At 39.2% G+C, this 22,959-nt stretch overlaps 1 protein-coding gene across 1 annotated transcript in view; it reads left to right on the top strand.

Moving 5' to 3' along the window:
* SPOCK1 (sparc/osteonectin, cwcv and kazal-like domains proteoglycan (testican) 1) overlaps positions 1-22,959 on the top strand; it is a 275,614-nt gene that overhangs the window by 155,655 nt on the left and 97,000 nt on the right. The gene's annotated exons all lie outside the window — the stretch shown is intronic.

Below are 22,959 nucleotides of genomic sequence, written 5' to 3'. Positions count from 1 at the left end.
ACCACAGCACCGTTGTGACTGCTTTGAGCATCCACAGTGCTTTGGGGTGAGCTCAGGATTCTCCATTTCATGAATCATTATCAACTTGCTGTGGTGGCTTCACAAAGCACAGAGCCTGAGCACAAAGTAATCAGGAAAGCAACATCTTGTATCACTGCTGAGGCTTCCAGACAGAGCCCCGGCCGATTTGCGTCACCTGATTAACACTACTGCTGAAGAGATGCAGCACAAGGAAACAGCGTTTTCCCAGGCATAGCTAACTTTGAAACCACCAGTGACAATGCAATGCTGTTGCTGTCTCATTTCCTTTGTGCTGGAATGCACACTTTTGAAACCACAGCAGGGATGCAGTGACAGGGTATAAAACAGAGTCAAACGGAACCTTGTTGTTTTACATTTATTCCTCCCCTGGCTCCCAGCTGGCTCACTCGTCCTGCCAGGCTGTCAGGCAGAGCGAGTCTCATGCCTTCAGAGTAAAAGGCTCTTGGATCTGGCAGCACGTGCCTGTCACGTATTTCAAACAGCGAAATGGTTGTTTCACAAACAGAAAAGTGGCTTTGATCCTTTTGGATCTGCTGAATGTGGGATCCCCTGTCCCAGCTGGCAGGGCACGTGGAGTGGATCCATGGGAGGTTTAGCTGTGGGTTACCCCAGGGGTGCCAAAGAACCCTTCTCCAAGTCCAGGGACAGCCAGACCCCTCCTGCACAGCCTCCACCTTCCTTCTTCTTCCTTCCCAAAAACCAGTCACCTGCAGAACAGTCTGGGCTCTTGCAGATAAGGGAGAAGATTTCTGAGAGGTATTTCAGATTGATAATAGCATTTTGTCAGCATATCCTCTAAGGCATTTACGGTATAAATTGGACAGGGCATTAAGAGAAAAGGCAAGACTGAGCAGTGATTAAAGAGCGTGTAAAAGATAAATTTAAAGGTACCTTCTTACATGCTTAATAGTCCTTGGTCTAACAATAAAGCCTTATGAAATCTTTTGTGTGGATTAAAACCCCTTTCATTTTGGACATGATCTATGAAGAAGGGTCTTTATTAGTTTGGTTTTGCATGAAATGCAGTGGTTGCTTTTTCTCAGAGATTTCTCATACAATTGCAATCCTGTTAAAACTTCATTCCATGTTAGTGCAGCTGACAGGAAGGGGAGATGTCATTTCTGGGCTTTCTTGAAAAGAACAGAATGAGAAAAGAGGATTGGTGGGGGGAAAAAAGGAGCATGTGAACATGTTCAGGGTTTAGAGCTTTGTTCAGTCCATTTAACTGGCAATCACCAATTAGTTCAGCACTGCATTGAGCGTGTCACTCACACAGGTCTCATGCAATGTCTCTACTTCTCTGCTGTGACTGAGAAGTCCAGCTATTTACCTAGTATTTCTTCAATACTTTTGAGACTGCTGCTGCTGACAAAAGAGGCCACTACTGTGTTCTTCATTAATTTTTTTTCAAAGATCTGGATGAGTTCCCAGCTCAAACATCTGTTCTTCTAGATTACACATCAAAATCTTGGTCTGACCAATGTGGCAATGTTGGCAACTACACTTACAATGAGTAGATGAATCTCTCCCCCTTTCTTTGCTTAATCCTGCTGTTGATACACCATTTATGGTCAGGAGGGACCTTGTTGAAAACAAGTCCAGTAAAACATCCCTGCATGTGGAACTGGGCTTTTTTGTAGCACTGCTATTCTATGGGCCATTCATGGGCTTCAAATTGTATCCAAGGGGGAATTCACAAATGAAGGAAACAAATAATTGCAAGAATGTCAGTGACCCACCTGCCTTCAAGAGATGCTTGGGAGAGAGACAGAAAAACCTTTGATGACAGCAAGTGCACTTTTAGGGATTTGCTGAAAAGTTGTGCACATAAGCAATGATTTTGAACAGCACTGTTCCTCCATGTTGAGGATACTTTTCAAAATGCACTAAATATAGGGCCTATAAACCCTAACCCTGTTGATTTGCTCTCCCCTCAGACCCACACATGTCTGTGTTTTCTCTTGCTTGCTCTCATGCTCCATCAGTGCTGGTAAGTGCTAAGGAGTGTTGGCACACCAGGAAGCCCTCCTCTGGGGGCAAGACCTTCTCAAGTGGAAAACCTGACTCCCACATTCTTAGTGGTCTGACCAATGCACAGGAGGGCTTGTTTCTAAACTCAGGCTGTTTAATTCTGAGTGATTTATGTGGTGATGTTTATCAAAGCCTGAATATGTGAGCAATCTATCCCAGGTGTTGTAGCAGAACCAGACCTGGGAGATGATTAATTATCTTTGGATCTCCTGACATCAGGTTGTTCCCCAGTTAATCTTGCTATATCCATAGCTGTTATCCATTCTCCTGTTCATGTTCATGCTGATTCAGAACACGATTGTTGTTCATTTGTGTATTAAGTACAATTCAGGGAAAAAAGCATATTCCAAAGGGAACTTTACAACATAACATTGTTAGGCTTATTGTTCCCCAGGGTACTTCTGACAGCATCTTGGAGAATTATTTTAATCCTCTCTGAATGAATGTTCAAAACATGAACAGAATGGAGTAAATTACTTTTTTTTTTTTCTTTTTTTTTTTTTTTAATTTGTAAACTACAATGCATTATTTTGTACAGGCTTTTATTCTTTCTAATATCTCATCACTCATGGTACATTGCACAGTTTAACTGTGGCTCTTGCTGTTTGTCCAGAAAAGTAAATGTGAATCCAGGAAAATTAAAGAGAGAGGGGCTTCTGAGGTCACAGTCAAGTACATCACAGAATGTCAAGTGCAAGTGGTGTGTGGAGATCTTTAGAGAAAACCTGAAAGCTTTTAAAAGTATTTCATGTCTGGGCTGCCTGACAGCAAAGGCATCCCTCTGCTCCAGTGGAAAAGCTGTGGGGTGTACAGCAGACAATTAATAGACACATGGAAATCAGGGATGTTTGTTTTTCTTATGTGGGTGAAGTTGCCTTTTAATAAGACAGAGGGCACATGGCATGATGTGCCATCAATCTACAAGTGCTCGAGGGGACCACTGACTAGTAAGAGAGAACAGCTAAGACTCTGGCACTGTACTTGATTCCCCATTACAGTTATTTTTAAAATTTTGATTATGAAAATTATGATCAAAGCATGAACTCCTAAAGGTTAATAGCTTTTCCTTCAAGACAGTCTCCATCTTTAACAGCCCAGGATTCAGTCCAAGGATGCTTAACTAATGGAGCAGCACTCAGTGGTTTTAAAAGCAGATATCACTCTACTGAGCAAGATAATTTGTAAACTGTAGTTTTCATTCTCTGAGTGCTCCATTTTTCAGTTTCAACACTGCCTATGTTAAATTGTTTTTAACTAAAGAGACCATAGGGAGAGTCTGTGGAAGGGCTGGCTTTCATCACTCAAAGTGATATGAGTGAGTTCTGTTCTGAGTCATGAGAGTGACCTACTTGCTGCCAGGCGTTTCTGTACAAAAAAATCCCCCAGTTAATTATTTTCTGGAGGAAGCTGGCTGTGGTATTTCTCCTCAGGAGACAAGACTGTACTTTTAGACTGTTTTCTGTCTTTCCCGAGCTCTAGATAGGCTGGTGACTTTGGTGTATTTCAAAAGTCAGAGGTAAAAGACACCTGAACGTTAGCCAGCACGTAGAAGGGTTGGCTACAGGCAGAGAGCCTGAGTACTGCAGTCAGCTTTAAAGCTGAATTCACACACAGTTCCTGACCCAAGGCAAAAAGTGCTGAAGGGCCAAAGCATTTCCCTTCTTTTGTCTCATACATTTTGAAACTTCCACAGGAAATGTAGACATGCTAAAAGCTGGTCAGGCAGAGCACAGGTAACTCCCATGGAAATGGTGTGACTGCTGACATGGGGATTGTCACCAGTATCTTGATATGAAGCTCTCTGCATCCCAAGGCCAATTAGCCACTCTGCATTTTTCTCCCCAGAACTGGTAGCTCATTGCTAGTCATGCTTCATCAGCTTTAGAGCTCATTAGAGTAGTGCAAGGTGAGTGTCTCCTATTGGACATGAGGAATTTTTGAAATATATGACAGTGCATGGCTCTATTATCATGGATTTTAGAGCATGTCGTCCTCATCTGTCTGCTTTGGCAACAGTAATAGATGAACTTGTCCCTGCTATCAACAGGGGATTTGCTGGGTTTTATTCACAGCCACCATGCTCCTGGCTGCTGGGGTGAACTTCCTACTGCTAAGGTCATTGTCTTTTACTCTGCAGCTCCTCTCCTACTGAGAGGATGCTGCAAACACAAAAGAAAACACAACGGCTATTGAGACATTCTCCAGCTGCTTTGTTCCTTTTAGACCAGTATCAGAGCAGTCACTGAAAACCACCTCAGTACCTCTGCTATCATCAGAAAGTTATTATATTGAATAGAATAAGAAAATAACTTATTATCTTCTGCATATTAATTAATATTTATAATAGTTTTGTTTATGTATATAAAGACAATATTTTTGATAGGTTGAATATCACTTTGTAATATTCCTGCTTTTACTATTTCTAGATATACAACTGTAGCAGTATATCAAAATGGACCAGAGTGACTTCTTGGATCATTAAATCCAGGCCCTCTGCACTGGTATCATACAAACTTTTTCATTAGTCTACCACATTCTGTCTCAATGATAATAAGGTTTATTGCCCCCCTACTCCACTTGGCAGAATCCTTAGCATCTCAATCCTTCTGGTTAGAAACCTGGTAGTATCTAGCCTAAATTTATTCAAATTTAGCTAAAACTTCTGGAATTTTCCTAAATGGTTCCTTGGTATTTATTTGGACATAATGACCTGTACTTTTAGTAGACTAAGCAAATACTTTTACTCTTTTCTTATAAAAAAGACTTGTCTCTTGACTGCCTCAGTTATCCTTTGTAGCATGGTTTATTGGGTTTGGCATTTCTGTAAAGAAATTAAACCCAAAATTAGTACTTTGTCTTCTTGCTATTTAAATTCTTTACACATCTTTAGCTGTTATCTTCTCTCTGAGTCATTGCTATTTAAGATTTTAATCCGTATTTCTTAAATTAATCCTCTCTTTTAAATGCCTGCTCTATCCATACCTTCTTTAAACCTGTGGTTCTCCTGTGAGTCCCAGCAGAATATCTGCAATGTGGACATTGGTATTTCAGGTGGGTTTTGAACTCAGCTTTCTGGAGAACAGTTCTGGCTTTGCTGTAGTCCAGAATTGGGTAGATATATGTGCAATTGGCTGCTTCAAGGATTTGTACATGGCATTCTACATTTCTTTCACCCACACTAGAAACTTACACTAGGCAAAATTACTTTTCTCTGAACAAAACACATTTTATTCTCATGATAAAAGAAGGAGGAAGAGGGAGTTTTAAATAAATACAAGTAATAACTGCCTAAGCACTGCATATAAACTTTATATAAAATACAGTGTTCAGAGCTCTGAGACCAAACTAATAGGAAACCTAAATGTATAATGATGGAAAATGCATGTGTGAAAGTGAATGTGTGAATATTACAGTTGGACTTGATGCTCTGAAAGGTCTTTTCCAGGATTAATGATTCTATGACAAGTTTGTGCAGCAGATTCATACAGAACACAAGCCAGCAGGAAAACATAAAAATATGAAAGATAAAGGGCAAGAAGAGTAACACATTGTTTCTTTTTTTAAAGTTTTACTATCTAATGAGTTATTTTGTTGACTCCTGAATTGGTCATATAGAAACCTTTTGATTCAGTTCTTTCCAGCTTGTCAAGAGGTAGCATCCAAAGCCCAGGTAACACCCAAAGGCTCCTGTTTTCATTAGGTATCTGGAAGATGGCTGAGTTAAAAGTCCAATCACCTCCTCCATGGCATGTGTCTATTCCTGACTTGGAATTTGAGCTGTTTACAACATAAGGAATGTTGGCTTTTTTGTTGTTTGGAAAGATCTTCTTGCTCACTGTGAAGTGAGCAAGAAATGAAAACAGTAATTGGTGTAAATGTCATCTGCTTGGCAAATGCCAAGAGATTTGCCAAGTAAGTATGAACAAATGAATCAAGGTGGGTGGGACTCACTGCCTGTGAGCCTTGTCTTGTAAGAAGACCTTAGGCTTCACATATGGAGTAGCTTTGTAATTCTTGGATTTTCAATGCTTTTTGCTTTTTCAAACAACCTTAACACACCATTATCCTGTTATTAGAAATCAAACAGGTACATTAAGATGTGGACCCCAAGAGCACAGTTCTATAGGCTCCCCACATACCTATTAGCAGTTACAGATTTAACCATTGACCTTCTAGGACACATGAATGTAGTTTTGCCTGGAGCTGTTGGTTGACTTTCTCTATGACTGCATTAAACCTCACAGGACCTAAAATCTGCAATCTTCTGGGTTTACTGCAGCCCAGTAGCTTGAGGATCTATTTCCCAATTCATGCTCTTTGTATTTTCTATATGCTAAAAACCTTAACCATAGAATTCCTCAAAACAAATTTATGATATTGATTAGGTGTTTGTATTTTTTATTCCTATCTTAAATCTGTTGAGTAATCCAGTGAGTCAGAAATTACTATTTAAAGTTTACAAATTACCTCCAATGCTCTGAAAAATATTCTGTATTTATACAATAATCTGCTTACTGGAGATTCTAAATTTATTGCTGGTTTTTCCTGTAGAAGCCCCAGGACATGAATGTGTTCAGTGGAAAAGTCTTTTTAGTGCCAATAAAAGGCAAGCTTTTGTAAGATTATGACTGATGTTTACAGTGAAGGAATTTTATTAAAGCTTTTCTTCAATCTCCAACATCCCAATACTGGAAAAAGTATTAAATGTGCAGCATTTTGAAATCTGCCTTTTGATAAATGGCATTATATATTCCAATTGCAGTGGATATTGTAAACACTATATTTTGTATGAATTTTGCAAATTAGACTTTCAAAAATGTTGCATTGCACTCGGTGCTGGTCAGTTTGTTGCTTTTTACAATTGTGTGTCTTCAATATGACACAGATTCAACATATATAACTTTTAAACCTACCAAGGAATTATCTTTATTGTTCATAAAACTTTTCCATCTTTTACCATTACACTTTAGAGCTTTTCCAGTTATTGCTTCTAAAGCCTTTCAATAGCAGAGAAAGACACTGATAACAATAGGATAAAACTCTAAGGAGCTGGGCCAGACTCTCTTCCACCTCTTGCCTTACATAGTTCACAGCTTTCTGCCCTCTCTGGGAAACTTTGCCTCCTCTAAAGAGATGAATGGTTTTCTGCAGTTCTGCTGAGTTTCCTCCACATCCTTCATCATTTCAGCCACAAACCTTCACTAGAAAAAATGATAAAGCCATGTTCAAGACCACACTGAGGAATTCATCAGCAAGTATCTTGGCTTTCTTTTTGACTTAAAGATTGCAGAAAACTTAGACTGTGAAGAGCTTTGCCATGTAGGTTTGCCAGTTCCCAACTACATTAGCAACAAAGGCATGAGTGACAGCTAATATAAGTTGAAAGAGGTGATCTTAAGTGTTTTACCCCTTTTACAGCCACACAGTTCTACCTAATGGCACTCTTTTCAAGGCATGCTACTGAAAGAAAGAGCATAGAAAGCAAAAAAAAGGAGCTCCTTCCATCAATCATTTTCTTATTTGGTGCAAGTTATGTTATCAAAATTAACTTTTAATCTATTACTTCCCAATTCTTTAATATTTCAATTTCTATCTTTCTCTTCTCATTAATAAGCTCATGATTGCCTGCTTAGTGCTCTGCCAGAACTCATCAACAGCTCAACCTACACATTTTCAATTTAGTCATTTTATATCAGATTAATTCCACCAATGAACCAGAGTGACATTATTTATGGACATAAGCCACCAAAGTACAGTCTGTTTAAAGCTCTGTGCATAGAGAGTACTATTGATGATTAGAAATCAACCCAAAATATTTTGCTTCTTTAAATATGTCTGTTCAGGTATCACTGTTCCACTTACAAATGAACTATAGAAAGGCAAAGCTGTTCCATTAACTTTTTAGGCAGGAAGAATAATGCCTCAGCATACTCAGGAAAGATACATTGCTTGTGTCTCTAGATTTAAATCAGTCTTATAATATATGGTATTTTCATTCCCATGATCATATTCTGTATCTTAAAAATCTGGGAGGAAAAAAGCCTTTAAATTTCTGTGTAATGCTTTATACTCCTTATTGGTCAGCCATTTTTAAGGGTTGGAAGGAAGGAGACATCATCCCATTGTGTGTTTTAATTGCAGTCCATATCACCAAGGCATAAGTCTTGTGTCATCTCCCTAACAACCAGAAGAGGTGATGAGATTTTTGAACATCAGAAATGCTCCTTTCTCGTTTGAGCTCTTCCCCTCATTCTTTCTCCCTTGAATCTGCTGTGAAATTTAGTGCTAAATTCTCATAGCCAGTAGTCAAAAGATCCATTTTTTTCTCACACCAAGCCCCTTCAGGGCTCCTCAAATCCAAAAAGAGAATCCCAGAATCTGGCCTGGTGGATTTGATGGTCTAGAGGCTGTGAGCCAGATGTCCAAAACTTGGTGTTGTTTTCCAACATTCTCTTTCCTCAGCAGGAAAATAGTGATTCATTGAAGCTCACCCCATATGTGCCTGTAGGGTTGGAAGCCTATGGGGTCATTTTATACTTGAAGGATCCATATTCACCCTTTCTGTCTGTAAATTAAGTAGTATATCTTTTATCAGAGTCTGTGTATCATTCTAAGCCACTTAACTGGCTACACTGTAGTGCTATCTAAAATATATAAATAAATAGCAAATACATAATGAGAGATTCTGTTACATTAATGAGGCCTATTTACCAGGAAGCAGTTCTACAGATCTGTGCTATTAAATCTGTGCGGAATATTGAGGGCAGGAAGATTAACAAGTTCTCAAATTAGTTAAGAGAGAATTATCAAGTCTTCATTTTGCTATCAGTTATTGGATTTATGTTCTCTACTTTAACAATGAAGTCCTTATAGATTCTTTGCAAGTAAATACAGAATGTTTAGTGACTGCAATTTAAAAAGTCAAAAATTCTAGCAGATTCAACAGAATTACTTCCCACTCTAACTAGTATATATTAAAAAAAAACCAAAAACAACACAAAAAACAACAAACAAACAAAAAAACCACCATCTGGTATTGCAGCCAGTTTAAAACTGCCACCTCTGTGAAACTGAATATTGCTGTTACAGTACTTAAAAATGTTCTTGGATTAGCTCTTAACGTCATAGAATTATCTGTATAGTCTTTGTGGTTTCAGTTTGCACTCAAGCTCCCTGCTGAGATTTTTTTTCACACTGAAACATTTTGTGAAAGTGGAAACAGAAATGAGCTTAAAAGGAAAGCAATATTTCAGGTCAAAGTATTAAGGAGGCATGTTCTGGAGTCTTCTGACAAAATGGTTTTCCTGTCAATTCAACACAACATGTCCTAGGAAACTACAGAATAGTTCTTGACAAGAAAGTCTCTCACCTCAGAAATGTGAGTAGGATGGTAAAGAGGCCTTGAATGTAGAATATAAAAAGAGAAGTTCTAGCCTTGTGACCTGGGTAGAACAATCTTCTGGCTCTTCTGAGAAATGCTTATTGGCTTTTCTTTATTCCTTTCCCTCAAAGTCTGTAGGGTTTATTTCTTTCTCTGGATGTTAACTGGCAAAAAGATTTAGTCTTATCCACCTGGGTGAGTGCCCTAGTCACCAGGCTATCAAACTGGTGTCTCTCCATGTCTGACCCAAACAAAGAGAGGTATTTCTAACATCACACCCTTTTAATTGCTGACATTTGATGGAATTTGCTTTAAAAGAAGGAAAAACCTCTTTCAAACAAGTAATTCTTGGCAGTGCCATGCCCAGCAACGCATATCCTGCCAAAAGGCAGTTGCTGGTATTCTTGAACCCCTGCATGCCTCGTGTCTCACAAACTGCCTGGCCCAGCCCAATGTCCAGTGTCACTCTGTGGTGGCTTCTGGCCATGTTGCATCTCTTGTATTTATCTGTATTGATGCAGCTACTAAAGAGAATTTTCTTTGTACCATCCCCTCTCATACTGTATAAAGTTGAGTGAGAACCCATATGGTCTGCTTATGCTAATTTTGTTATTGTAACTCTGTCACAGTTTTATTATGATAATATCAAGGGAAATGTTATTTGATATGTATGGGAAGTGACAGTTGGGAATTTTGTTTTGCTGATTTAGCCAGCCTCTAGCTTTGATCACCACACAACCCATCTTCTCTTATGAAACAAAACAAACCATTTTAATTGGATGTTACAATCAGTGATCATCAACTGTGGAAGACTAATTAACCTTCATAGTAAAGCATAATGTAAGTTTTTTGTTCATTTCAATAATGGGTTAAGAAGTCGAGAAAACAGAATTAGTTAAAAAGAGTTGAAAACATTAATAAAGAATCAAACCTACTCCTCTAGTCTAGCATCCAGTCTCTTGACTTGATCAGAAGACAATTCAACAGATAGAAATACAGAGAACTTCTCTGTCCTCTGCTTTTTCTTTCCTCTTCTTTAGAAATTCTTTCTTTGTACCTTATTGGCACTTAAATTGATGGTCTTTGTTGAATAGAAAGGACATTTTATGGTTTCATTGTATAAATTACCCTGCCTGATCTTCATTGCTGTGCATTGTTCTGCTGTGTGCCAGTATTCTGGTCAGTCATCTAGTTTTAACTCTCTTTCAAGTCCTTTGACAGATTTTTCTAGTCTTAGCTGATCCAGTTTACCTGAAGCCCAAGACTGCCAAATTGAATTACACTGCGGTCATTCCTACTTAGCACCTCATCCATAGTTAATTTCTTGAGCCTCTGTGTTTTATCTGTGTATGAATTTTTCATTTGCAACAATATTTTAGCTTAGCAAAGGAAGAGCTCAGAAGCCTGAGAGTTTTTTTAATTAGTTCCTTTGTTAGTTCAGAAATTTTGCTTCAGCTGCCTGTAGAACTGAGATTCATCATCCTTTCAGAAACTCATCTTCCAGTTTTTGATGAAACACAATGAGAGCTATTCATTTCATCATGAATTTCACTCAGTCCTTTACATCACAGCACCAATATGTTGAGTGCTGAGGTGGAAATTCTGCCCTTTTCCCACCTGAACACAGAAGAGCTCCATCACTGACACCCCAAGATCATGATTATGACTAGACAAATTGTCCCTAGACACAATTAGTGTTGGTTAGAAAACACAAGCTGAAATGTTAATGTTCCTGATAGTCAGTGGTCTGATTGCTCCAGTTCACCTGACTATAGGGCTCCCTGCCAAATTCTGAAAGGTAGGGAAGAAATGAGATCATTAGAGCATGAATCCAGAGCACAGTTATCAACATACAGAAGAGCCTCATAGCTGCTGTGCTGCAGCCCTCAGAGTGAGACAGAACCAGTCTTTGGTTACCTTTGTATGTAAGGAAATGGGCTCATGCAGAAGGCATCTCAGAGATGCAAATTACTCTCCAGCTCTGGGAATAAACAAACTTATCTTTTGTATTTTCCCTTTACAAATACTTCCTTCCCTCAACAAAAGTATTATTTGCTACTGACCCAGAACTCTGATAAGTCTAAAGGTGAAAATACATTTTGTGTCCTAACCAGTGTACAGACTGAAAATAAGAGAAGAAGAGATTGTAAATGAGCAAAATGTGAGAATGATTGCTCAGGTGATCTGGAAGGATTTTAGGAAGAAGATACAGAACATAGCTAAATCAATTATATATTCTTCTTGGACACAATGGAAAGCTGAAAAATAACGTGCTCTGGATTGGATCAGGGAAAGGAGGTAGACCTTTAAAAGATTAACAAAATAGCAGCCAAGTTATAACAGTGACTAAAAATGGAGAAGCTATTGTGAGAAGAATTACTGCATGCTTGGTTTTGAGATAGCAAGCTTCTAATGTGGTCAAGATGTTCCTGGGAAAAAATCACTGTAATAGTACAAAGAGATAGAGGTTAAATCAGAGAAGACACCTATAAAGTTTCTTAGGCTTCCAGAGATTCAAGTGTGGAAAGGTAAGAAGGCTCGACTAATATAGGTCACCAAAATGACATTGAGATACCATCTAGAGGAAATATAATGTTAAATATAATACTTCCTAATACAGGTGAAAGGAATATTTAAGAGTAGGTGAAGAGATAACTGCTTCTCCAAGGGGTCTCAGTTTTTAGGTCAAATAAAGTAGAAGAAAGTTTAAGAGGTAGGAGGAGAGAAGTGAGAGGAAAAGGAGATTGGCTGGGAGGAGGTCAGGGTAGAGTGGTCAGACTGAGGGAGCAGAATCAAAATTATTAAATACAACAGTGAGAAAGGGCACTGCAATTTTCTCACAATTTTATAAAATTGTCCTTAAACAAGCCCACCAGATTTTAAGAAAATGGGGCTGGAGGATAGAGTCACAGATGCCAGTAAGGCAGAAGTAGACAATAGACAGTAGGTTCTGAGAGAATGAAATTGGGGGGGTTAAGGGGAAGTGTGATTCCTAGATTTTCACCAGAGCAGCAAAGAATTAGTCAAAAGAAAGAATAAGAATAAGATACAAGGAATCAATAGTGAGTAGGAGAAGGATGGTGGAAGAGAAGGGGCTTGAAAAAGAAACTGTTGAGGGAACTATCGGTGAGATCAGAGGACTAGAGCACAGCACACAGGAAAAACATGGTCAAAAATGCAGCCATTTCTTATGAGTGAGATATCTGGTTAATTCAGGAAGAGTCCAAATGAGTTGAGACTTTGTCCTCATTGCTTCTGTTCACTCCAAACATGTAGGTTGTGCTTTTTTTTTTTCTGGAGCACAATAGACTAGATTGTTACTGATTTGGTTTTAACTCAAACCGAAATGTGTGTTTGGAAAACCAGATTGTCCAGCCCATTCCTGGATGAGTGGTTGGCTGGCCCTGGCAGCCTGCCATTCCCAGACAACCGAATTGCCTGCCTTTGCCTTAGGCTGGGTCTGGCTGTGTAGGCACATTTCTGTTTGGTGTGCTAACTGCACAGTCTGAGTTACCCTCATTTTCTCACTGGCCTGATTTTCAGAGATGTCAAGCACCAACAAATTAAAAAAAGTCAAAGGACATCTGGGTGCTCTGAAAATCTTGCCACAGATGGATACATTCAATTCAGCAGGCAGAACACTTGAAAGAGTGATTGAAAATAAGGTGGTACATAGTCAGACAACATTATCTGCATTAAACTGATTCCTGTGTAATAACTTAGCAGCAAAGTATTTAAATTTATTTAAAGAAAACCTGTAAAACTCCTAGGTAATGTTACATGGTGTATCTAAATATATCACTGGTTGAGTCTTACTTTTTCACACAGTAAAATATGCTTTTGAAGAAACTGCTATAAAATACTGAAACTGTCAAAAGTGTAAATGTGTGGCTCCATTGCATTTTAATGGCACCTGGAGGCTCTGTGGGCAGGGGAGCCTATAGAGCTCCGTATTTGAAGAAGATGGGAAGAATGGGTGGTTTGCAATGCATGGTTGCTAGGCTTCGTGATTCAAGGTCACAGCAAAGTGAAATGTTAATAACTTAGTGGAAGTGACTCATGAAATGTGTATCTTACAGTTTCTGCAAGTATGTCGATTGCATTCATCTTCAATTTTTACCTAAAGGTGTTTCACCATGTGCTGTCTCTGGACTGGATCATGTGCATTCAGTCACTACCAGAAATTAATATGATTATGTAAATTCTGTCTATAAGTTTAGGATATTCCTGAAGCTCCAGTCACTTCTCATTAAGACATAGTCTGAGAGAAGATGGGTAAAGCTTTCGATGGCCTCAGTTGAGAAGCTGGGGTTGGCATAGATATTAGGAGCTCCATCTCTAGCATCAAATAACCAGACAGACAGCACTGAGTATGTAGAGAAATTCAACAGAATGTTTAGACATTCATAGTACTGAGCTCTATAAATCAGCAGTGCTGAATAAGCAACAGGAGCATTAGCTTATTTAGATGCTAAAAAGGATGGGATTTCAAAATTACCCAGCTCCTTATAATATTTATAACTGCTTTGGTTAGCATGCATTTCACTAACATTCATTTTATTCTGACACAGGAAACTGCATTCTGATTATTTTTCCAAACTAGCCTTGCATACTGGATTTTCACTATATTCTGGAAGTGGCTTTGGGATTGATTTTGTTTCTTTCTGTTGTTTGACAAGTCAATTCTATTCAGAAATCATATTAATTTTTAGGTAATGGATGCTAATTGTAAAAATCCTCAACAGCTTAATCTGCTTTAGCTTTCTTGAGAATTTAATAAGCCTCTGTTATAATAAAATGTGTCAGAAGGGGCAAATATTTTGCTAGCACAGCTTGTAACTGATTGTTTGTACCATGGTAGCAAGTATTCACACAACAGAAGTTCTGTGCAGTCATTTATAAAAGAAACATTTGGTTTAGTGCCTTAAGGGCAAGAGTTATTCCTGTATTTTTTAAAATGCATTTACTTTCCCATCCCCACTAGCAATATGTCAGTTTTTCTGAGGATTGCATGTTATTTGCCTTAGGAAAAGCAAAATCAACATAATGAGGCAGAACTCAGTGGAGCTGTCTAAAGATGCTTGGGTTGGGGGGGATCTCTGGTTTTCCCCTGCAGTTGCAAAGTGACAATAAGCTTCCTAAACCTTCTTGCTTCAGAAAACAACCTGAACTCACACTTTTTGGGGCAGTAAAGCTTTTGAGGATTTAGAAGTAAGGAATGTGTTGCATGTGACTGAGCTATTGTCATTGCCAGAATAAAAAAGGCTGGGTTACAAACCATTCTGAAGGACACGGATCTAATAACGATCCCAATGTGGATCTGCCACCTAAGTCAGCCCACTAGTTTGTCCCAGCAGTTTCATCCTGCCCAGCAGCAGCTGACTGTCTGCAGAGACATGAGACACTGGGACTTTGATGGTGTTGAACTTGACAGAGCCCCACATTTGGCCAAGAGTGAGGGTTGCTTTAAACCTCATCTGTCCACAGGTCCTGGGAAATTCATCCTTTCTGGTGTAACTAAGTGCTGCCAAGAAATGTGCTATGATTTTTAGCCTCACTAAGTAATTTGCACCCTTCTGTTTGCACAGCTACTCAACCACATGGTGACTAGAAATCTGAGCTGTAGCAGGGCAATGGTGGGAAATGGCAGCTCTGCCAGGTTTGGTGGAAAAAATTTGGAGCTGTCCAATTGCATGAAAACAGGGCATAGTGAGTGAGGATCAGCTTTGCTTCCCAAACAAATGTGACAGCTCAGATTAATCTCACATGCCATCAGCAATTCAGCTTCCTTGGAGATCTTAGCAAGCTCCATCAGCAGGAGGAGGCAGACCTGATCAATACAATATTTTAATATCAAAATAATCACAGCCTGGGCAGAGAAAAGGTACCATCATCCTCTTAAAAAGTGTTCCTTTCTGGTAACGGGGGAAAAAAATCACGTAGGCTGTCATAGGAGGAAGGATAGCAAGCTGATGCCAACAAAAGTATTAAATTAAATTAGCTGTGCACTTCACCTTTAAGCACCCTGTGCCAAGTTCCAGCATCTCAGACAGCATGCAAAATCCAGGGCTCAGAAGTGGCTGCTGAAGATTACTACAAGCTGAGGAGTGGTAGAGAAGATTTCAGCTTTAATTATGAATTTCCTGCTATCTCTCCTCCTCCTTTGAAATTCAAGGCACTGCATTTTATTTTTACATAGTTGAGTGTCTGAGATTCTTTTTAATGTTAGTAGAAAAGTAACGATGAAAAGGAAAATAATTCTCTTATGAAAATTCATGAGAACAGGCAGAGTTTAGAAGTTGTGTTATTTATTCAGGAGAGAGTAATGACTTTTAAATACATTGGGATTGTATGTTTGTGTGGATTTTTTTGTTTGGTTCCTTCCTTTGTGTACCTTGCCATCTTTCATATCTGTGCAGCTGGAATGTGTGTAGTAGGTCTAAGAGTTGCAAATAATTAAGAATTTTGATTCAAAAGTAAATTATGTGTAAGCACAATAATCTGATAGATAAGAATTTAAGGGGAAATTTCAAACACCATTTTTATGTATTTATGCATGGAAAGGCAGACATTCCTGTGCTTCTCTAACAGCCTTAATAACAAGCTTAGCATTTTTAGTTCAGGAATAAGTAAAGCCATGTACTAACATCTCCAAAGGATGCTTGTACTGAGAGATCCTGATACAGTGCAGAGCAAGTTGTCTTGACAGTTGAACAGCATCCATATTTAAATGCCACTTTACAGGTGTTTTGACACAGCCCTTGCTGTTGTTTTGTCCTGTCTAAGCAGCTGCACTTCGGGAGTTCTCTGACTCAGTGCTGCTGGGTCTCAGAAACTGCCTGCAGCAGTTGTATCAAATCAGTCAAGCAGACTACAATTTTTCTGACCCTCTAGGTCCTCAGAATCTATGTCTGCTTTTCTAAATCCTCTGTTCCTTTAAAACACATAAGAAAAAAAAAAAAGTAAAAAGATGCTTTCATCTTGCAGAACCTATAACCTTGAGCACCCTGGGCCCTAAGACACTTTATTCTCTTTCAAGAGTTGGTGGATAGTCGAACCTAGTAGCACCCATGCAAGAATCTTCAGGGCATTTTCCCTGCAAATATGTCAGGATTTTTTGTGCAAAACATATTGCTATCCCTAAACTTTCATCCTTCCCTCTATCCAGCTGACAAGTTCCTCCTGCTACGTTGTTTCCCCATTGCCTTCTTACTCTTGATATGAAATGTAGGCTTATCTCTTCCTCTTGCCTTGGAAATACCTGTTATTCGTTGCATTGGAATGACACCTGATACACTTTCACCTCAACAGTCAGGATTGTCCTTTTCTCTCTTCCCTATTTTTTTTCATCTCCAGCTCCACCTTCTGAATACAGCCTGTTCTCTGAGTGTGGTCCTGTGGCTACTGGTGCTCTCCAGCAATGGGCAGATTTAATTGCCAATATATTCTCATCGGTCTCATTGCTTGAAAGAACAGCAAGCACCTGGAGTATCCATTTACTGAGGGAGAGGGTTTGAACATGCCTCATTCTGCCAGAAAGGTCCCCAGTCACCATCAGGTCCCATTAAGAATCTCAGCACATCTACCAAAGCCTTGCACTTCTTATGGCCAGATCTGTTGGGAAGCAGATATGACGGCAGCAAGAGAAAGTAATCAACAGCCTTAGTACAATCAGATAGTTGAAATTATTTCTTTGAATAATGAAATCAAAGAAAGTGGCAGTGTACAAGTCCAATGGGATGATGCTAAATTGCAGGGCAATTACATATTATTATTCTTTCTATGTGAAGATGCAGATTCCAGTTAGAAAAATTACCCTAAACATATCTCTGCTCTCATTTTAGAGGGTTTGTTTTAAATAAAGAGTCTGTGTCTCATTTAAAAGCTCGGTATTCTTTTTATTCCAAGCTAATATGCGTGGACTGTTTCCTTCACTTATCTTGACTGGTAGTGCTCAGGGTCTACACAGCTCTTGTGAAAAATATGAAAGGTTGTAGAAATGAGGCCAATCTCCTAGCTCTCATAAACAGAATACAAAAATGATACCAAGAAAGAAGAAAGCATTGCCATTTATACTGGCAAATTTTAGTTCAGTCATTCTTTTCCTCAAGAACAAGAGAAACAGTTTATGCAAAGGAAAGACAGAAGCAGCCAGGCACTGTTGGATTTATCTTTAGTGTGATAAGCTTCCTTCAGGGAGACAAGAACGAACTGTGCACAAGACTTAGAGAAGGTACAGACAGTACATTATAAACTCTTTCCACAGTGAATTGTTCCCATTTCAAGGAACCATTTCAGTTTGCTCTGTCAGAGCTTCTTGCACCTCCTCAGGAAGCACAAATACTTGGTGTCTGCTTTGGTGCACTGAACTTTTTAGTTGCATTTCAATAGGGCTTGATTGATAATTAGTTGCACGGGACATATGGCATTTTGGCTTGATAGGAGATCTAGAAAGCAAGCAAGCTGGATTAATTTAATTCTCATCTTGAGGAATGTCTCCATCTGGCAGTAACTGCAAACTAATGCACACAACTCACAGTCACCTGAAGACAAGGTTATCTGGAGACTCCCTCAGCAGCTGAGCCCACCTATGGAGGTCTAACTCCAACCTGCTTTCCAGGGAACCTGCAGACCCTGAGGAGGGTGAGGTAACTTTTGCTGCATGGAAGAAGTCTCTAGAAGGGGGCTTTCAGCTATAGAGGAAAGGAAATAGGAGCAAGAATTTCTGTCCTTGTCACACTTCACATGTCAAGGCACCTGCAAAGCCCCAACCTTGGGCCAACACTTGCAGCCTGAGATAAACAGGCACAACACCATTTAGATCTCCAGTGAAAATGAATGTCATTAATTTGGTTTTGTCAAGGTAGTATTTTGTAGTTAAGACTTTTTTTATAAAAAAATTCCTGACCAGCTCAATACTATTCAGATAGGTTGTAAAGTTGGATTGTTATTTTATTTTAGGCAGCAGAAAAGAAGAGTTGAGTGTTGCAAGTAATTTGCAACATGTATTGAACCAAATTCTATGCTTCTGTAATGTCACTGAAATAGTGACTTCCAGAACAAGAAGAGACAGTACCAACCTCTCTATTTTCTTTACCTGACACTTGTGGTTAGAAGAAATTGTGCAACTTGTTTGTTGGGATTTTGTTGAGAAACTTTCTGCTGTTATTTGTAGCAGACCTTTGAAAATTCACCCAACAAAAACTCCTTTGGGTAAAGAAGTGTCTTTTTCTTGTCCAATCAAATGACTAAATAGGTTTTAAACTCCTAAGGAGGAACTTCTGCTTCCTGCCTCTTTCCTCCTAAACCTTTGGTAGGATTTGAAAACAGCCTGATGACTTGTAGTCAAAGGAGCCTGATTTGTAATTGCCCTAAAACCATCAATGCTTCATCTGCTACTTTACTGTAAGTACATTTGGGAATAACTAGTCTGGAAGAGAAGTAACATATTCTTAATGTAAATTTGCTTCTGGATGAGAAGTCCAGATGCTAGTGCACATTATATCTTCACTAATAATAAAGTTCATTTACAGCTTCAATTGAATTTGCACTTGGATGATCAAATATAAGTACATAAAAGCCCAGAATTATTTTTGCTTATAAAATCTATTGATATTTTGGCTGTTTCTAGATGGCAGTGATAAGACAAATAATAATTGAAACAAAAATAGTTTATATAATTTGCTATTTTAAATTACAGTATAATTTCTCAATTGTTTTTTCTGAGTTACAATCATTATCTGTTGTAGCAATATTACTCAACTTATTAAAATACAGTATGTCCATGTTTTCTAAAAAAGCTGTGGTCTCAAAATTGAACACTGATACTCCTGATTTGCACATTCTGTATCAAATTTACAAGGTCCTGTTTTTAATTTCACATCTTTATAGACCACTTAATCATACTGTACTATATTCACCACAGCTTCACCTAGGGATTCCTTCAACAAGAGAAATCAGCTGGAGAGCAGAGGCTAAAACATTGTCTTCTCAATAAGTAAATTAATTAAATTATATTGATTAGTTCAGTAAACGTAAGAAAATGAACTTTGTGCAATGCTTTGGAAGCACTGGTTGGAACTCAGCTTATCCATTTCACAGCCATTCTCACTCCCTCTGCTGTGGTTGTGATGCTCTTTGGTGAAACCCTCCAGGTTTCATCTGAAAAGATAAATTATTTCCTTTTTTAAAATGCTCCTTTAAAATTTCTGTTTCTCCAAGAGTATTTCAAGCCAAATAAAAGTGAAATTATTCATATTTCTAGGACCTGTGTTAAAGAGAGGGAGCATTGTTACAAGCACAAGTGCAGACATCCCTAAATCACAACCCCTGTCATCCACTCAGGGACTTGGTCAGGAATTAAGGTTGTGAAAGTTTGGGAGATGATTCCTACGTTTGAAGCCTTGGGTTTGACACGGTTTTGCTGAGTGAAAAGCAGAGTTCATCTCCCCAACAGACTGTCTCAGGGCCAAGGGCCACTCTGCCAGCCAGGACCAGCCAAGCCCCAGCCAGGGAAGAGGCTTGTTGATCATGTGGGGATGCCAGCTGGGCCAAGGCCACCAGCTGTGCTCATCAGCTCTGCTGGGGCTGAGCTGCTGGTTCCCTGAGACACACCTGAAGCCTTTAATTGCTGGGTGGATTCACTTCTCCTTTTCCACAGCTAAGGCTTAGTGCTCTGAGGACCTGGGTTGAGGTGAAGGTCTTTGTGGCTCTAGGATATACTGTGCCTTGTGGCTGTCCCAAGCCACCTTGTATGGTCTTGCTGCCTGGCTGATGGCATCTGGAAGCCCTCCTGCATCTTCCCTTTCTCTCTGCAAGCAAAACAGATGTAATCTCCCTGTGTTTTTACAGTATGTGGTAAGTGGTGTGTCTGTGTAAAGAGTAATGAAGTTCAGCCAGGGTATGTTCTCCCTGGGTTGAAACATGAATGTTTTGAACCACTGAAATTTCTTTGTGCATAAAAATGTTCAGAGGCTGAATTCTGTGCAGCTCCACTGCTCCTTAGATCGTCTGCCTCCTGGTGCATTGGTTCACCAGTTTGAAAAGCCAAAGCAGGTAGGGTTTGCCTGTCAGTCCAATGCTGCAGTGAGACATTAAATGTCTATTTACTTCTGGGATATTGGAAATACTTGGCCCTCTTGTCCTTATAAAAGCGACAGACTTGTCCCCCAGTGGGAGCTTCTGGTTTGTTCTTTCTCCACAGTTCTTACTTTCTACTGATTTGTAGGAGATCCTTTCAACTCTGAGTCTTAAAGCAGGATTAAAGCTGGTTAAGTTGTCAGGAAAAAAACAAACAAACAAGGACTAATTTGCTTTGGCCTGGCTTTCTCCTGACATATTTATTCTAAAACAAGATGATTAGCATAGCAAAACATGTTCCCAGTTTGTGAATGTGCACTTCCATTGAGAAGGGATTTGCAGGCTGGCTGCTCATGGCAGCCAATAATCTGGTCTGGGTTTTAATGTGTTTGTTTGGATGTTTGATGTGTTGTTCAGGGTTATAGGATTGAAAAGCTTCCAAAAGTCTTATCCAGCCTCTCAAAATATCACTCCAGAAAAATACTTTATTACTTTGTAAAAAATCGATGTTCTCCCTAGAAAACAGGTGCTTACAGGTATTTTTGGTGGGGGTGCAGGATCTGGGTGTCCAGTTAAAACCTTCAGTTATTGCTTGCTTAGCCAAGTGGACAAAAACTATTTTTGACTTGCTGCAAATACAGTGACATTTTGAGCTATGGTTTCTGACAAAACTGTAGTTTGAAGAGAATATATTAAATTTTGAAACCCCGATTGTTTCTTACAACCAAAATGGCTGCTGTGCTGCCAATTACTTCACACCTGTGAAGCTGGGCTTGCTGCAGGTTACTTGCCTCCTTACAAATGTGACATGAAGTGCTGCTGAAATGGTTAACTTATTATTTTTAAAAGAAGAAAAATGCTTTGAGATGTAGTCCAGTGTGAATTCTTCTTGTTATTAAATATCACCATCTTTGAGAGAATAGATTTCCTCTGGTTATCAAAAGAAGATTCTAAAGATGAATGTGGGGGGAGGAAGGGAATAATGCTTCCCTCAGTGCAGGTGTGATGCTGAAAATGAAGTCCAGGTGAAACCACTCCAGTTCCTGGCCAAAGGGAGGCTCTGCCTTCACACCCAAGTTTGCTCTTGGCTTCAAAGCACCTGGAGCAGGAACCTCAGGCCCAAGGTTGTGCTTCTCTATTTTGTTATGCTCAATATAGTAATGGAAAAGACCATGAGGCTTGATCAGCGGTTGAAATGACTGGAAATGGATACATCAAATTACCTTTTTTTTTTAAAGTGAGGATGGGCGAGTGGAAAATATTAGCTCTAGAAGAATCTTCCATTAGAAACTGGCTTTGCAATATGAATCTCAAGGGGTCCCAGGCAGGGCTTGTGTGTTCTTGGAGTGCAGGGCCATGAGTAAAAAGAACAAGGGAATTTTCTTGTCAAGTTGAAAAGACAAAAGAAATCCCTGTAATCAAAATGGTTCAAGAAAATAAGATAATCATTAAGTTTTGGTAGCAAAGCACTGTTGGAGGCAAGGGGGCTGTCAAAAAGTCAGTTGCTCTGGAAAACCTAAATAAATGGCTTGTAAAGCCCCAGCACATCTGCAAAGGTCTGTTTGGGGGTTCAGAGCCAGGAAACCCCTCTTTCTTAGTAGTTGGTTCTGGTTTAATGGGAACTCTGCAAGGCAGAATGCATCTGAGAGAGGGCAAGCTGCTCTGTCCATGCATTTGGAAGAGGGAAAGCTGCTCTGTACATTAACAGAACTTCAAAATAACAAGGGAATTTAGTCTTAAATATTCTGCTTCTATTTTCATAGTTTATTATATCATGATTGGATTCCTTCTGTGGACACAAGCTTCTTAATAGTACTATTCATCACTAGGACAAAGGTTAGACTTGAAGAAAACTGAGATGAAAGAATAGAAACTTTATTATTCTAGCAGCTGAATGTGTCATTACATCAGAGTGAGTATTGTGAAGCAAATTGCAAGCTGTAGTGAAATTGCTTTAAAAAATATCTGTATATATTTTTCTAAAACTGTGATAAAGTCATTCAGTGGCACATCAAAATGTGTTCCTAGCTGAATGGTTATATCTTTTTTCACTGTGGTATGAGAACAGATGGCAGTTATTTTTCTTACAGTCTCCAGCAAAGCTGATGCTGTACTTTGCCTTCCCTTGTAAATGTTTTCAAGTGGAAGACAAGTACACGTGGCCAAAAGGAATCTGCACTGTAACAGTGACTTGTGGTTTCTAAAGCAAACTTTTAATCAGCTTCCAACAGCAGGCTTGGGGGGTGTGGGGGTAACTGCTTCATGTCATGTCAGTCAAGTAGTTCATTATGGCAGGGAAATGAGCTATTAATCAGAAACAATTGTACATGTTTTGCAAGAAGGTTTTGGAGCAGATGTCTTTCCATAGACAGATTTAATGTGATAATTGAGTAGTCCATGACTTCAGGACAACACTCCCATGACAC

This window comes from Chaetura pelagica, unplaced genomic scaffold (assembly GCF_000747805.2).
Source record: "Chaetura pelagica isolate M959 unplaced genomic scaffold, ChaPel_1.0 scaffold420, whole genome shotgun sequence".
Classification (NCBI taxonomy): Eukaryota; Metazoa; Chordata; class Aves; order Apodiformes; family Apodidae; genus Chaetura; species Chaetura pelagica.
Note: the sequence above shows the minus strand (reverse complement) of the source record. Positions and strands in the feature narration are given on the sequence as shown.